A 17,756-nucleotide genomic window follows, 5' to 3' on the forward strand; every position below is an offset into this window, starting at 1 on the left:
TCTTTCCTTAATCCTGCCTACCTGCAGGATTCTTGCCAAGGAACTACTACACAAGGCACTTGAACAGTCTGAAGCCCACATCAAGGGCTCATCATTTCAAATTCTTCCTTAGAACATGCTGAGACTCCTTTCCCTGCACCCTCTATCCATTGCTTCTTGTCCTTTGAAAATTTATAGGAAACATCAGATTCCTTTTTCACAGGACAGCCCCCACCCTATCTCAAGACAGTTCTCTTGGCCCTGTATATTCCCTTCTTTGGGATATTTCCTGCAGCCTTTCCTTATCTCACATGGCTCAAATACCCTATATCATCTCAACTATGGTCCCTTAAGTTCCAGTCTTCAACTTTTAGACTATAATCAAATTCTAATGTAAGGGTTGGGGGAGTTGCTAACTAGTAGAGAGAGTATGTACCACTCTGGGTTGGGGCAGTACTTTAAAAAAAATCCTAATGTAAAACCATTTTCAAAATGGCACAGTGTGGGGGTGAGGCATCCATCTGGAAATGACTATCAATACAGTCACACCCTGTGACTATTCATTGCACAAATTACTCACATAGAATAATTATTTTTCTAGTTTTAATTCTCCTTTCTCCTATTGAAAATTCCAATTGTGTTCTTTACCACCTCAAAAAAAGTGAGTTTTAAAGGATATCCTCAAAAACATGACAGTACAGGCTGGTAGGAGACTCATCAGCACAGGTTTTAGTGTGAAATGGAGATTTTAAAAACATTCTGGGGCTGGGGATGTGGCTCAAGCGGTAGCGCGCTCACCTGGCATGTGTGCGGCCCGGGTTGGATCCTCAGCACCACATACAAACAAAGATGTTGTGTCCGCCGAAAACTGAAAAATAAATATTAAAATTCTCTCTCTCTCCCCTCTCTCTCTCTCCCTCCCTCTCTCACTCTCTCAAAAAAAAAAAAAAACAAAACAAAACATTCCCACTTTTCCCCATAAGCTACAGTTCCTTTTACGTTTATCCTAAATCTACTCTAGAATGTATAATAATTTATTTATAACGTGTGAAAAACCATCCTTTCCAGAGAATCTTTGCACCTTTTAAAGTACAAATTACACTCCTCTCTGAATAAGCTTTGACAGTCTGCTAAGTTTCCTGAATTAAACCACATTACAAGAGATCATCTGCCGTGGACAGACTAGCAGTCATTTCAACACCAACCATCCGAAAGCCCAGGGGTGTAACTCAGTGGTAGAATGCTTGCTTAATACATGTGAGGCTCTGGGTTAGATCCCCAGCATCACAGGAAAATAATTTAAAAACTACCCTTTTTAAAAAATTGGTGACCCTGTGTGATGATTCATATTGGAGATGAACAAGACTGGCACAGAATTATATCATTTTCCTACTGTGTAATACTCTTCTATCTGCAGATGATTGGTGGAGGTGGGTGAAGGCTTGGGCTTGCCTTCCACTATTACTAGCTGACAGGCCTGTGGCATATCCCTAGGTCAAAGTCTTTATCTTCCAGAAAACAGGGAGAGAAACCTGGTATAAAGCTCCCCCATCAGAATCTAAACTCCAGACAGCAGAGTTTTTACTATTTTCTGCAATATAATCCAGTGCCTAGAACAGCACCTAGCACCTGACAGAGGCTAATCAAAAGTGTGTTGAAGGGCTGGGCTGTAGCTCAGTGGTACAGCGCTCATCTAGCAGGTGTGAGGCACTTGTTCAATACTCTGCACCACATAAAAAATAAAATAAAGGTATTGTATCACCAACAACTTATATATATTAATTTTAATGAATAAACCTTCACCTCACTGAGTTCCAATGATTGGCATATGGAACTTAAGTAGTCTGTCAACAAAAAGGCATCAAAAAACAAAGGATTATTACTTTATTAGTGATAACAATCCCAAAACAAATAGTATACTTAATAAATATGTAATATGTGTCATTATTTTTACATGGAATTTAACCATGACAAATAACATGAAAAATCATCGTTGTAATTCAACTATAAAAAGAATATCCACAAAACCCATCCCTTAATCAAAACTGTTAACCACTCATTCATCAATCTCCCAACAACATCCAACATCTCAGCATGATGAAATTTTGGCTCCCTTCAAGGCACTTCCTTATTATCCAAATTCTCACTGGACATTTTCTAGCCATACACTATACATCTGACACAATAACAGCTTTTTCCTCTGTAACTCATACCTGGAGAAGCTAATTCAATACATACAGGCAAATGGCACATTCTTCATTTGCTTATTCCTTCCTGCAGGCCAAGGCCTTTACTATGGATCATACACTTACTCTGAAACATGGACTACGGGAGTCCCTCTCCTGTTTGCAGTCACAGCTGCAGTGTTCATTGCTACATTTTACACTGCAGATAAACACCTTTCTGAGGTGCCATTCAAACCTCCCATCTGCTATCCCCAATACTGGAACCAGCTTAGACGAGTGAATCTGAGGGGGATTCTCAGTTGACAAAGCCACTCTACACGATTCTTACATTCCACTTTGTTCCACCATTTCTTATCGAAGTCCTAGCAAGAATCCACTTACTCTTTCTCCTTGAAGCAGGATCCAACAACCCATCTGGACTCATCTCTGACTCCGATAAAGTCCCTTCCACCCATATTACACAATTACAGATGTCCCAGGCCTACTCACTCTAGGATTAGTCTTCACAGACCTAGTCGTGTTCTCCCCCGACCTCCTAGGAGACCCTGACAATTATACCCACACTAATCCCCTAAATGCTCCTCCCCACATTAAGCCACAGTCATGTTTCCTATTTGCTGATGCTATCCTCGGATCTATTCCTAATAAATCTCACACTAGTATTCTCTGTCCTAATCCTCATACTATTTATCGTCCTCTGTGTATCTAAACAACAAAGCATAATATTCCGACCCTTAAGCCAACGTTTCTTCTGAGTCCTGGTTGCCGACCTCTTTACTCAGACTTGAACTGGAGGCCAACCAGTAGAATATCCATTTATCATTATGGGTCAACTAGCATCTGTCCTCTATTTCACTCTTATTCTACTTATTTCCCCAACTATCAGCTTAATCGAAAACAAACTCCTTAAATGAAAAGTCCTAATAGTATAAATGTTACTTTGGTCTGGTTTATGAAGCCTTAAATATTCTTAGAGCAATATTCAGGGAAGATATTACAAATTCCACCTTCAACTCCCAAAGCTGGTATTACTAACTTAAACTACCCCTTGCATTAATACTTGACCACTTCCTCCAAATTTGATTCCTATGTGACTACTCTCCACTCAGCTATAAATCTAATAATTCTTATGTATACGGTGCATTAATGCTCAACCTCATTAATAATGTACAACCCATAAATAATCCTCAACAATACACAGTACATTGTATGTTTAGTTAACATTAATACCTAACCCATGCGTGTAAGCAAGTACAAACAATACTCATATACTACATAAAACATAACATCTAAGCTCCAAAATGACCAGCCTTTTAAGAACATGGGTATCCCCTCCCAACAGCAATTCTAGTATTGCAAGGCACATAAAACTCACTAGTGATATATGCCCCATTCTGTCATAAACCTTCCTTGTCCAAATGACTATCCCCTTCCAATGGTGGCCTCTTAATCTACCTTCCTCCATGAAATCATCAACCTGCACAATTCACGAACCTCTTCTTGCTCTGATCCCGTAAAACTTGGGGGTAGCTAACATGAAACTGTATCTGGAATCTGGCTCTACCTCAGTCCATAACTTGTAAACTCGCCTATTCATTCCCCTTAAATAAGACATCACGATGGATTAATGCCATTTGAGCCCATAACCCAACATAACTGCAGTGGTTTTATTTTGGGGTTTTATTTTGGGGGTATGCTTTCACTCACCACTGGCCGTCAGAGGCCCTAAAAGAGTCAATTCAATGGTAGCTGCACTTCTAAGTCAATATTTCCATCTAGCATATTAAATATAAGGTGATAATATATTCATGCTTGATGGACAAAAACTATTTCAATATACAATTTGACAAGAGTTCCCAGCATCACATCAACTCTTGCATAAATTAAAATCTAACCCACCTCTACCTTTAACCCTAAATTACATAGTTCTTACATGGCCTAAAAATTATTAACCTTTGTCTCAGTATGTCCACATAATCAACTTTAAACCACTCCCATCCTAATACCAATTTCACATTAACAAACTATAAACAAGAATTTAACTAATACCAAAACCCTACTACATCTATATTGGTTAATACTATGATACTTACATAACAATTTAACACACTCTATATAAGAAATGCCCGAACAAGCCCATGATATGTTAATGTAGCTTAAATAAAGCAAAGCACTGAAAATGCTTTGATGAGTGTGTGTGTGTGTGTGTGTGTGTGTGTGTGTATACACTCCATAAACACAGAGGTTTGGTCCAAGTCTTTTTATTGGATATGATAAACTTACACATGCAAGTGTCCTCACCCCAGTGAGAATATCCTCTATATCAAAATACAATCAAAAGGTGCAGGTATCAGGTTCACTATAAATAATGTAGCTCACAAAGCCTTGCTCAACCACACCCTCACGGGACACAGCAGTAATTAAAATTAAGCATGTAAACGAATGTTTGACTAAGCTATACTATAAGAGGGTTGGTAAATTTCGTGATAGCCAAAACAGTCATATGATTACCCTAGTTAATAAAGTATGGCATAAAGCATTATTAAGAAAACAACTAAATAAGACTGACCCTTTACTGAGCTGTAGAAAGCCCTAGTGATAATAAAAATTGTATACAAAAGTAGTCTTAAAACATATGAATTCATGATACTTAAGGCCCAAACTGGGATTCGATGTCCCACTATGCTTAGTCCTATACATAAGTTATTATTATTCAAACGACATTATTCACCAGAGTACTATCAGCAACAGCTTAAAATTCAAAGGACTTGGCGGTGCTTTATATCCTTCAAGAGGAGCCTGTCCTATGGTCAATAAACCGCAATATACCTTACCTCCTTTTGCAATATCACCCTATATGCCACCTTCTCCAGCAAAATCTAACAAAACCTCATAGTGAGCACAAGAATGTTACATAAAAATATTAGGTCAAGGTATAGCCTATAAAGTGGAAATTATGCACTACATTTTCCATCTGCTAGAACAACACTTAGAATACCTTTTATAAAACCTCAAAGTTCAAGAGGGATTTAGTAGTAAGCTAAGAACAGAGAGCTTAGCTGAACTGGGCAATAAAGCACACACAGTGACACCACCCAACACTGGCCATCACCCTCTTCAAGTACTATTAACTATAACATGATATATGATTTTATTTCACTAATAACACGAGAAGAGATAAGTCATAAAAATGTAAGCATACTGGAAAATGTGTTTCAAATAACCAAAATGTAGCTTAACAATCTAAAGCACCCAACTTATACCCAGAAGATTCCACATAATTTAGAACTAATGCTATCCCCTGAGCCAAAAACCTTAAGAACAATGTATCAATAGGATAAAACACTTACCTAATAAAAGTATAGAAATAGAAATTGTTAACTGGAGCTATAGAGACATGGGAAAGAAGAAAGAATAACTAAAAGTATAAAAAAGCAAAGACTAAAACTTTCACCTTTTGCATATGATTTAACTAGAAATAACTTTACACAAAGAATTTAAGCCAAAACCCAAAACCAGACCAGCAACTTATGAGCAACTAATTAGAGCCAATGCTCCTATGTAGCAAACTAGTGAAACAACTTATAAGTAGAAGTGATAAGCCTACTGAGCCTGGTGATGGCTGGTTGTCCAGAATAGAATATTAGTTCAACCTTAAATTTACCCAGAGCATTAGTAATCTCAATGTAAATTTAACTTATTATCTGAAGAGGGACAGCTCTTAAGAAGAAGGAAATAAACTTAATTAGGGAGTAAAACTTTAAACTACCATAGTTAGCCTAAAAGCAGCCATCAATTTAAAAAGTATTTATTTAAGCTTAACTCAAATTCAACTCAAACATAATACCAATACTTGAAATGAACTCCTAACCCTAAATTGGACTGATCTATTAATATATAGAAAAAATAATGTTAATATAAGTAACAAGAAACAACTTCTCCCTGCAGAAGTTTATATTAGACCAAATAATTCACTGATATTAACTATGTAACACAAAAAACTCAACAATTATTGACTATATTGTTAACCCAATAGTGGCATGCACTTAAGAAAAAGATTTTAAAAAGTAAAATGAGGACTGGGGTTGTGGCTCAGTGGCAGAGCACTTTCCTACCATGTTTGAGGCCCTGGGTTCGAATCTGAGTACCACATATAAATAAATAAAAGTCCACTGACAACTAAAAATATATATATAAAACAGAAATAAAAGGAAATTGGCAAACACTAACCCCACCAGTTTACCAAAACATCACTTCTAGCATGAACACTATTAGAGGCAGAGCTTGCCCAGTGACATATATTTAATGGTGGAAGTATCCTGACCTTGCAAAGGTAGCATAATCACTTGTTCCTTAAATAGGGACTTGGATGAATGGTATGACACAGTTTAATTGTCTCTTACTTGTAATCAGTGAAACTGACCTTCCCATGAAGAGGCGGGAATGAATTAATAAGAGGAGAAGACTTCAGGGAGCTTCAATTTAATAGCCTAAGCTCTCTCAACAATAATCCCTTGGGGGCCTAAAACCCTGACTATGTGCTAAAAATTTTGGTTGGGGTGACTTTAGAGTATAAATCAAAAAGAATTTAAGCCAAGACTTGAAACTAGATTATAATCCAGACACCAACCTGTCTAAATTTTAACTCATTAATTGACCCAAACTATTTGATCAATGGAAAAAGCTACTATAGAGATAACAGTGCAAACCCAGTCAAGAGGTCATATCCACAGTTAAGGTTTACTACCTTGATGTTGGATCAGGACATCCAAATGGAATAATCAATATTAATGGCTCCTTTGTTCAACAATTAAAGTCCTATGTGATCTGAGTTCAGACCAGAGAAATCCAGGTTGGTTTCTATCTATTAAATAATTCCCTGGATGAGAGGACAAGAGAAATAAGGCCAATTCTACACGCATGCCTTAAGATAATAGAGGAAATAATCTAATTCTAGTATTTTTTTTTACTATTTTATTTATTTATTTTAATTTTATTATTACCCACCCTGCCCTAGAGCAGCATCTGTCAAGACGGCAGAACGTGGCAATTGCAAAAGACATCAAACTTCATTACCAGGGGTTCAACTCTTCTTCTTAACATGTATATATTTAGTAGACTTACTCCTCCTGATTGTCCCACTCTTAGAGACCGTGGCTTTCTTAACTCTAACAGTACAAAAAATGCTGGTTTATACACAACTTCAAAAAGGCCCAAATGTTGTAGGACCCTATGGCTTACTTCAAATGTTTGTTGATGCAGTAAAATTACTTTTTAGAGAGCCACTCAAACCTCTAACATCTTCCATCATTTTATTTATTATTGCTCCCTCCCTAGCCCTTACTCTGGCATTTACAATATGAATCCCCTACCCATGCCACAACCCTCACTAATATAAACATAGGAATACTCTTTATCCTTGCAACATCAAGCTTAGCTGGATATGCAATCTTATAATCAGGATGATTCCAAATATGCCTTAATTGGAGCACTACAAGCTGTAACACAAACCATCTCCTATGAAGTACTCCAATATTATTATAATAAAAGCTTTAACCACAACTCTTTTTATAGGAGCACTCTTTAACCCACCAATCACTGAAATCTTCACATTTAGTTTTGCCCTAAAGACCTTAATCGTCGATATTTTTATGAATTTGATCATGATACCCAAGATTCTGATACAACCAACTCATGCACTTATTATCAAAAAACTTCTCACACCAATATTAACTTTATATATGTGACACATCTCCCCACCCATTTTTGTAGTATGTGTACCCCTCACACCTAAAGAAATGTGTCAACATAAGAGTTTATTTTGATAGAGAAAATAACAGAGGTTTAAATCCTCTTATTTCTAGAACTATAGGATTTGCACTTAACCCTAAGAATCCAAGATTCTTCATGCTACCTGATACACCATGTCCTACTAGTAAAGTCAGTTAAATAAGCTATCGGGCCCATACCCTATAATGTTAGTTTATAACCCCTTAACTCGCTACCATTTATCTAACCATATTTTCAGGAACTTCTATAACACTATTTAGTTCCCTCTGACTATACATCTGAGTAGGATTAGAAAAAAGCATACTAGACATTATTCTTATTTTAATTAACAAAGTGAACCTCTGATCAACAGAAGCTACATCCAAATGTTTCTTAAGCCGGGCCAGAGGATCAATAATTTTAATAATAGATGCTATGACTAACGTTATAGACACAGGACAATGAACTTTAATCAACTCCAACAACCAAATCTGTTCCCTAATATTTGCTGCAGTGCTATCAATAAAAATGGGATTAGCCCCATTCCATCAATGAGTCCCAGGTTACTCAAGGAGTCACACTTACATTCAGGATTAATTCCACTAACATGACAAAAATTGCACCAATTTAAATTATCTTTCAACTTGCTCCCTCAATCAACTTTTCCTTAATAATAACAATAGTGATACTGTCCTTATATCAGGAGGATGAGGAGGACTTAACCAGACCCAACTATGAAAAATCTTGCATGTTCATCACTTGCTCATGTAGGCTGAACAATAGCAATCATCACATTCAACCCCACACTATGTTTTAGCTAATTACTTTGATTATGCTTATAATCAACATATTCATGTTATTCCATTACAATAAAAAACCACCACCCTCTCACTCTCAATATATGAAATAAATTTCCTCTAATAACTTCAATAATTCTTATTTTACTTATATCCCTAGGTGAACTTCATCCATTAGCTGGGTTCACTCTAAAATGAGTTATTATTAAGGAACTTGTATCAAATAATAACTTTATTATACACATAAAGATCAATAACAGCCCTGCTAAACCTATATTTCTACAGAAGACTTATCTACTTACCATCCCTAACATTATTTCCATCCTCCAATAATACTAAAATAAAATGACAATTCGAAAGTACAAAAACAACCCACCTTTATACCAACCCCTATAATTCTATCTACCCTATCCCTCCCCTTACACCCCTATTATCAATCTTCAGCTAGAAATTTAGGTTGAACTTAGAACAAGAGAATTCAAAGCAATAAGTAAGTTCCTGCTGTAAGGACTGAAAGACTTTATCTTATATCAACTGAATGCAAATCAATTACTTTTATTAAGCTAAGCCCTTAATTAACGCATTTCACTAGATTTATAGGATTTGAACCCATAAAAATTTATTAATTTTTTTTCTGATTCATTTTTTTAAATTTTTTTTATTGGTTGTTCAAAACATTACAAAGCTCTTGACATATCATATAGACTACTGATTTGAGCTGAACTAGGTCAACCCAAAGACTTGTTAAGGGATAATCAAATTTATAATGTAATTGTAACTGCACATGTATTCGTAATAATTTTATTTATACTTATACCTATTATAATTGGTAAGTTCAGAAACTGACTAGTTCCCCTTATCACTGTAGCCGTGATATAGCATTTCCTCGAATAAATAACATAAGCCTCTGACTCCTACCTCCATCATTTCTTCTCCTTCTCGCCTCCTCTGTAGTTGAAGCAGGCACAAGAACCGGTTGAGCAGTATATCCCCCACTAGCTGGGAACCTTGCACACACAGGAGCCTCAGTAGATCTATTTTCTCACTCCACTGAGCAGGTGTTTCATCCATCCTAGGGGCAATTAATTTTATTACTACCATTATGAACATAAAACCCCCTGCCGTATCACAATTCCAGACTCCACTCTTTGTATGAGCAGTAATAATTACAGCCATGCTACTCCTCCCATCCTTCCCAGTTCCTGCAGCAGGAATGTCCATACTCCTCACAGATCCTAACCTAAATATGATGTTTTTCGACCATGCCGGAGGGAAAACCTATGCTTTATCAACACCTATTCTGTTTCTTGGACATCCAGAAATATACGTTCTGATTCTATTCTTTTGGATATATGGGATAGTTTGAGCTACAACATCCATTCGCTTTTTAGGATTCATCATATGAGCACACCATATACTTACTGTAGGAATGGCTGTGGTCACCTGAGCATACTTCACATCAGCAACCATAATTACGGCTATTCCAACCAGAGTTTTCAGCTGACTGGCAACTTTACACAGTGGCAATATTAAAGGGCCCTGGGCTTTGTTTGCCTACTTACTGTAGGAGGCCACACAGGAATTGTTCTAGCTGACTCAGCAATAGACATTGCATTACATACTACATATTATGTAGTAGCTCATTTTCACTAAGTCCTACCCATGGGGCTGTGTTTGCAATAATGGGACAATATGTTCATTGATTCCCTCTGTTCTCTGGTTATACCCTAGATGCTACATGAGCTAAAATTCACTTCACTTTTATATTGTAGGAGTGAATTTCAATTTCTTCCCAATACTTTTCCTAGGATTATCTGGCATACCACAACAATACTGACTACCCAGACATGTATACAACATGAAATACTGAATCCTTCAAAGGGTCATTTATCTCTCTTACAGCTGTAATAATTATAATTGTTATAATGTGAGGGGCATCACATCAAAACGAGAAGTCCTAATTTTAGACTGTCAACAACTAACCCGGAGTGACTACATGGATCCCTCCACCTTACCACATTTGAAGAACCAACCTATGTTAAAACATAATTCAAGAAAGAGAAGAATCCAAACTCCTATGACTACTTTCAAGCCAGCCCCATAACCATTATAACTTTCTTTATAAGATGTTAGTGAAAATTTACATAACTTTGTCAAAGTTAATTTATAGGTTAGAATCCTTTTTATCTTCATGGCTTACCAAATTGAACTAGGATTTCAAGATGCTACATCATCTATTATAGAAGAACTATTACACTTTCACAACCAGACACTTTTAATCCTATTCTCGATCAGCTCCGTAGTTCCTGATATTATCTCCCTTATACTTACCTCAAAACTCACTCACACAGGCACCACAGATACTCAAGAAGTTTAGACCATCTGAAGTATTACATTCACATTAGCCTCATTATAATTGTGCTTCCCTCATTACAAATTTTATGTAGAATGGATGAAATTAATGACCCTTCCTTAACAGTAAAAACAACAGGCCACCAATGATATTGAAGCTGTAAGTATACAGATTATGAAGACTTAAATTTTGATTCTTACCTGGGTTCCACCTCTTACTTAAAACCTGGAGAACTACAACTTCAAGCAGTTGATAATCAAATAGTTCTACCTATAGAATTACCAGTACGCATGTTAATTTCATCAGAAGATGTTCTTCACTCTTGAGCAGTTCCATCCCTTGGACTAAAAACCTTCCAGGTTGACTTTCCCAAGCTTCCCTAACATCAACATGACCCAGATTACATTACAGACAAGGCTCAGAGATCTGTGAGCCTAATCTCAGCTTCATGCCAATGGTCTTTGTATTACTTCCACTGAAACACATTGAAAACAGATTTTCATCAATATTATAAATTCTTCATAAACCATTAACCTTTTAATTTCAAGATTAGAAGCTTAAATCTCCTCTTAACAAGATGCCCCAACTAGATACATCAACATGACTTATTACCATTATTTCTATAATTTTCACCCTATTTATCTTATTTCAACCTAAAATCTCAAACCATTCATACCCCTAGTTTAACCCCTCACCAAAAGATTTGAAATTGATTGAACATAAGACCCCTTGAGGAAAAAAATGAACAAAAATTTTTTTGCCTCTTTCATTACTTCTACAATAATAAAATTATATATTGATATCCTCATTATCTCACTCCCCAATATTTTACTGCCTTTACCTAATTGCCTTATCAATAATCAACTAGTCTCATTTCAGCAATGATTAATTCAGCTCTTACTAAGGCAAATGATGATGATACATAATCCAAAGGGATGTGCCTAATTTAATAGTCATCTCATTAATTATATTCATTGGACCAACAAACTTACTTGGACTATTACCTCACTCTTTTACACCCATCACCCAACTCTCAATACATCTAGGAGTAGCAATTCCTCTAGGAGCCAGTGCATACATTAGGGATAGGAGATTAGTTTGGATCCCATGCTGGCTTGGGATCTGCTCTGCTGCAGGTCCCATAATGAGGAATTGCCTCCCACAAGGCTCCTAGAGGGGCCCGCATGGTAAACTCTGGTCCCTGCCAACCCAGTGGAGAAGGAAGGAGGGAGCAAGCCTCATGCTGACTGGCAGCAGGAGACTGGAGTCTCCCTTGGTACCTGTAGCTCCCTGCCAGGTACTCCTGCGCTCCCTAAGGCCAGAACCCCCAAGTCTGCACTGGTGAGTCATAGCTGACTCACCTGCCCGCCTACCTGCCCCTGACCCCAGCCATGGCCCCAGCCCAGGGCCCAGCCCCAACTCACCCTCAGCTGTCGAAGGAAGAAACTCCCAGCTCTCCAGGCGGTGTCTCCAACAGCAAAACACACGCAGAATCACAAGAACCACATTTGCAGCAACACAGAGGCCTGGATGGCGGGTGGGGGGGTCCTAGAGGCACATGGCTGGGGCTTTGGGCATGGCTGGCCATAGGGGAGGAGCCAGATCTTCTGGTCCAACATATAGGGGTCACATAGAGGAACTGTCAGGAAAGACACTTGGGGCAGAGGTGGGACCTGGAGCTGGAACCAAGGTTATGCCTGGCTAGATTTTGTAAGTTGTTTTGTTTGTTTTTGTTTTTATTTTGTTGTGGTTTTGGTGCTAGGAATCAAACCCAGGGCCTTGTGAATGCAAGGCAAGCACTCTACCAACTGAGCTATATCCCCAGCCCCATCCATTAAGAAGATGAAAGGTCATTTGCAGGAAAGTGAATGGAACTGGTCATCATCATGTAAAGGAAGTCACACTCAGAAAGACAAGTGTTGATGGTCTCTCATGTGGACTCTGGGCATGGGGAAAGACAATATGAAAGTAGTAGGTGGACCTTCAGGTAAGGGGAAGAGGACCACGGTCATAGTGAAGGGGTTACAGAAGATAATAGGGAAGGAGGATGTGATCAAAGCATGTTATATGCATATGTGGAAATCTCATAGTGAATCTCATTATTTGGCATAATTAATATGCACTAATGATTATAATTATTGTAAACACAACATTTTGAAACTATTTCTAATAATTGAATACTTCTTTTAGTGATTCTTTCATGAAATATTATCTACAAGACTTCCTTAATGACTATTCCTAAATTATTCAAAACTTATGATCATTCATGAGATTTTGTTTTTCAAATCATTAAACCAGCTGAGAGAATACATCTTAGACCATGCTAAATACGGTTATAGCAGATTTTTTTCCATCACTGGGCTAGAGTGCTTGGTTAGAAAGCCTAAGTCTTCACATTCCATCACCAGCACTACAAAACACTTTAAAAACTTACAACTAGAAATACTGAGAAAAATAAGAATACATAATTTTATTATAGAAAAAGTCAATAAAAAATCCAGATACCTCCCACCCTGAAAATTAAATTGACTCTTCACTAGAGCCAGGAATAGGAATAGCAATTCCCCTAGGAGCCGGTGCTCTATCCTATCTAAAATTCACTACTATCTTTGGGTTCTTTTCCTCATTTTTGAGTTTGAAATATTCTTACTGTTAAACCTAAAAGACTGTTGTATAGATTAGTGTAGTGTGATGTACTTTATTCTTCTTTTTAAAATGCATTTTTATAGGGGAAAAAGATATCATTGGGATAGCTGTCTTGAATAATAGGTTATATTAGAAAACCCCCACAAGGGATAAGATTCTTTGAAGAAAATTCAAACAAACAATCTTCATTTGTAGTAATGCAATGAAATTTTACAGAAAACTTAAAAGGCAGTTTCAGGGATAGGAGTGTAGCCCATTGACAGAGCATGAAGTCCTGGGCAAGTCCCCAACACTCCTCCAAATATCAATATATGATCTTTAATGAGAATAAAATGTTTTCTGATATGATTTTTATTTGTGCTTTGGTGGAAGGTGGGCAAGGGAAACGGCTTTTTTTTTTTTTTTTTAAGATTTCAGTAACTGGATTCTTTGAGTCCCTCCCACATCTGTGCAGGCATCACCCTGGGTCCCAAGGCTCCAAAGCTTGGGCTTCAGTGGTATCCAGGCCAAGTTTACTTACCCCAGTGCTGCACCTTCAGAGGCCAGAAGCTTCGGCTACAGCAGAGGGTGAAGTACCCTGTGAAGAGCATGGTGATGCCACCAACCCAGCTCTTCCTCACTGTGGTGTTGCACCAAATCCAGCCTCTGCACACAGCTCCCAAGAGTCTCCTCAGAGGAAAGATAGAGGTGGTAAGCATGGTTGGGGGTTACAAATTGCTTAAACCAGTCAAACTTCATCCTAACAAAGGAACTTGTGAGAGGCTTTGCCCCTGAGGACTGGAGAGCTGAGGCCTCTGGGCCACTGAGTTCCAATACTGAGGCTTCCCGGGCAACACCCCTAGTCCAAGAGAACCAGGATAGAGCTCTGGAAACCACTCCAACCCCATGAAGCTGGGAAGGGTCTTTCTGTCATCAGAACCAATATGACTGACTGAGAAAATCACTTTTTAGAAAAGAGATGCATGCAGAGACTGCGGCATCTACTGCACAATTCTGGGACTGAAAGCCAGAGCTCGAGTCTTAATCTCCACTAATAACTTCAAATCAGGGACTTGCTGATAACTGCAGAATGGCACTTTCTCTTCTTGAAGAAATTTCAGTCAGAGAAGCAAGACTCACTCTAAGCTGCCTCGTTTGGAGCTAACATATTTGAAAGAGGACCTGCATCTTCCAGCTTCCCCTCTGTGGCTGAAGCGCCAGTGTTGAAGTGCTCAGAGCCATGGCTCAATGGTGCCGGCTCCTGCATCTCTGTGGCAGACACACTTTCCTCTGCATTCTCTTTGCTCCCACAGGCTTCTGCTCCAAGGCCAAATCCTTGGTTCTGGTTCTCCCTGACTTGAATTTCAACAAACCGGCTAACTCTAAGGCCTAAAACAGGTGATGCTGAATTCTCTTCCCAGGACTCAGTGTCAGCAGAGCCTAAGATGATTCTTTCACATGATGTGGAGTAACTAACTGCAGACCCATACACTCTTATTTCTAATTTGAAATCTCAGAAGTGTTAAAATCCATTTGTGGGGTGGAATGGGGGGACTCATTTGATGGAAAACATTGACGTGGTCTGAATTGACTTGGCAGCAAAACCTAACCTAAACTAACAGCTTGTATAAACATATTTAAGATATTTTACTATAAAATCAATTTGACTATGGGTGCTATGCCAAATCTAACTGGAAGTGTTTATATAATACCCAAAAAATGTTCAAAATACATATTACTTTTTTCTTGGTTCTTTTCAGTTATCCGTGATAATAGAATTCATTTTGACATAATAACAAAAGCAATGGAATATAATTTGTTCAAATTCAGTCCCCAGTACTTCCTCTTCTCCTATCCTCCTCCCTCCCCATGTTCCCTTCCTTCTACTTGACTGATATTTCTGCTATTTATTTATAGTTTTTTTTTTTAATTAGTGTCCTGTGCATGTGCATGATAATGAGATTCACTGTGGTACAGTCACACATGTACATAGGAAAGCTAGGTCAGGTTCACTGCACTGTCTTTCCCTATCCCAGCCCTCCCCTTCAGTCCCCTTTGTCTACTCCACTGCTCTTTCTTCTATTCTTTTTTTTTCTTCAGCCTTCCTTATTTTGGATTAGCTTCTGCATATCATAAAAATATTTTACCTCTTACTTTTGGGGACTGGCTTATGTCTCTTGGTATGATAGTCTCCAGTTCCATCAATTAACTGGCAAAGACTACAAAGTCATTCTTCTTTATGGCTGAATAAAAGTCCGTTGTGTATATATGCCATGTTTTCTTTATCCATTCATCTGTTGAAGGGCACCTAGGTTGGCTCCATTCCTTGGCTATTGTGAATTGTGTTGCTATAAACATTGGTGTGGCTGCCTCCCTGTAGTATGCTGATTTAAAATTTTTTGGATATATATACTGAGGAGTAGGGTAACTGGGTCATATGAGGGGTTCCATTTTTTTATTTTTTTTCCTACTGCTTTGGAGAGATTGTGCTACTTTGCAGTCCCCATCAACAATGTGTGAGTGTACCATTTTCCCCACATATTCGCCAACATTTGTTTTTTGTATTCTTGATTATTGCCATTCTGACTGGAGTGAGATGGTATCTCAGTGTAGTTTTAATTTTCAATACTCTAATTGCTACAAAAGTTGAACACTTTTTCATAAATTTCTTCTTTTGCCCATTTATTGATTGGATTATTTGCCTGTTGCTGCTGCTGTTGTTGTTTTATTTTGGTGTTAACTTTTTTGAGTTCTTTGTATGAACTAAATATTATTGCTCCATCTGAGGAGCGGGTGGCACAATTTTTCTCCCATCCAGTTGGCTCTCTTTTCACACACTTAATTGTTTCATGGATTAGGTTACTGAGGACTGACATGTCTGAATAGCTGGCCACAAGACCTTGTGGTGCTGGGGATTGGACCTAGTGCTTCATATGTGCTAGGAAAGCACTCTACCACTGAGCTACACTGGCAACTCCATGAAAAAGATTTTTCATTTGATGACATCCCATTTGTTTATTTATTTATTTTCCTTTTTTCACTTTTAAGAGTCTTTTAGGGAACTCGGTTCCTGAACAAACATACATGTTGGAGTATTGGGACTATATTATCTTCTAGGAGTTGCAGGGTTTCTGGTCAAAATCCTAGGTCTTTGATCCACTTTGAGTTTTGTGCAGGGTGAAGGACAGGGGTTAAATTTCATTCCACTACATATGGATTTCCAGGGTTTCCAGCACCTTTCGTTATCTTTTTTCCAATGTATGTTTTTGGCATCTTTGTCTAGTATGCGATAACAGTATTTATGTGGATTTCTCTCTACGTCATTACTCCATTGGTCTTCATGCCTTTTTTGGTGACAGTCTCTCTTTCTTACTCTGTAGCATAATAGCTCTGTAGCATAATTTGAGTCCTGTATTGTGATGCTTCCTGCTGTGCTGTTCTCACTAAGGATTGCTTTGGCTATTCCTGGTTTCTTATTTTTCTAAATGAATTTCATAACTAATATTTCCAGTTGAATGAAGAACATCATTGGAATTTTGATGGAAATTGCACTGAATCTGTATAAAGCTTTGGGAAGTATGGCTATTTTGACAATATTAATTCTTTCTGTCCAAGAACATGAGAGGTCTTTCCATCTTCTAAGGTATTATTCAATACTTTTTCTTAGTGTTCTATAGTTTACATTGTAGAAGTCTTTCACTTCTTTTGTTAGATAGATTTCCAAGGCTTTTTTAAAATTTTTTCTTTGTTTTAATTAGTTATACATGAGAGTAGAATGGATTTATGCACTTGATATATCATACATAGATGTGATACAATTTCTCATTTTTCTCAGTGTACATGTTGTAGAATCGTATTGGTCATGCAGCCACATATATGCATACAGTAAAAATGTGAGTTTTGTTCTACTATCTTTCCTATCCCCACATCCCCTCCCCTCCCCTCCCTTCACTTTCCTCTACCTAATCTAAGGTAATGCTATTCTTCTCTAGAGCCCCCAACCACTTATTGTGAATTAGCATCTGCATATTAGAGAAAACATTCGGC

At 37.8% G+C, this 17,756-nt stretch overlaps 1 long non-coding RNA gene across 4 annotated transcripts in view; it reads right to left on the bottom strand.

Annotated features, from left to right (window-relative positions):
- Positions 1 to 693: 693 nt before the first annotated feature.
- The window catches only part of LOC124108020 (uncharacterized), a 31,648-nt gene continuing 14,585 nt past the window's right edge, over positions 694 to 17,756 (bottom strand). For 2 of the 4 annotated variants that reach the window (XR_006856588.2, XR_006856590.2), the window contains 3 exons: positions 12,509 to 14,396; positions 9,650 to 11,559; positions 694 to 847 (listed from right to left, as the gene is read on the bottom strand). This is a non-coding gene — a long non-coding RNA (uncharacterized LOC124108020). Of the gene's footprint in view, positions 848 to 9,649; positions 11,560 to 12,508; positions 14,400 to 17,756 lie in introns of all 4 variants that reach the window. The other 2 variants (XR_009228798.1, XR_006856589.2) reach the window with 2 other exon arrangements.

Source organism: Marmota monax, unplaced genomic scaffold, assembly GCF_021218885.2.
Source record: "Marmota monax isolate L192 unplaced genomic scaffold, Marmota_monax_Labrador192_F-V1.1 WCK01_AAM20220418_F8-fsc01921, whole genome shotgun sequence".
NCBI lineage: Eukaryota > Metazoa > Chordata > Mammalia > Rodentia > Sciuridae > Marmota > Marmota monax.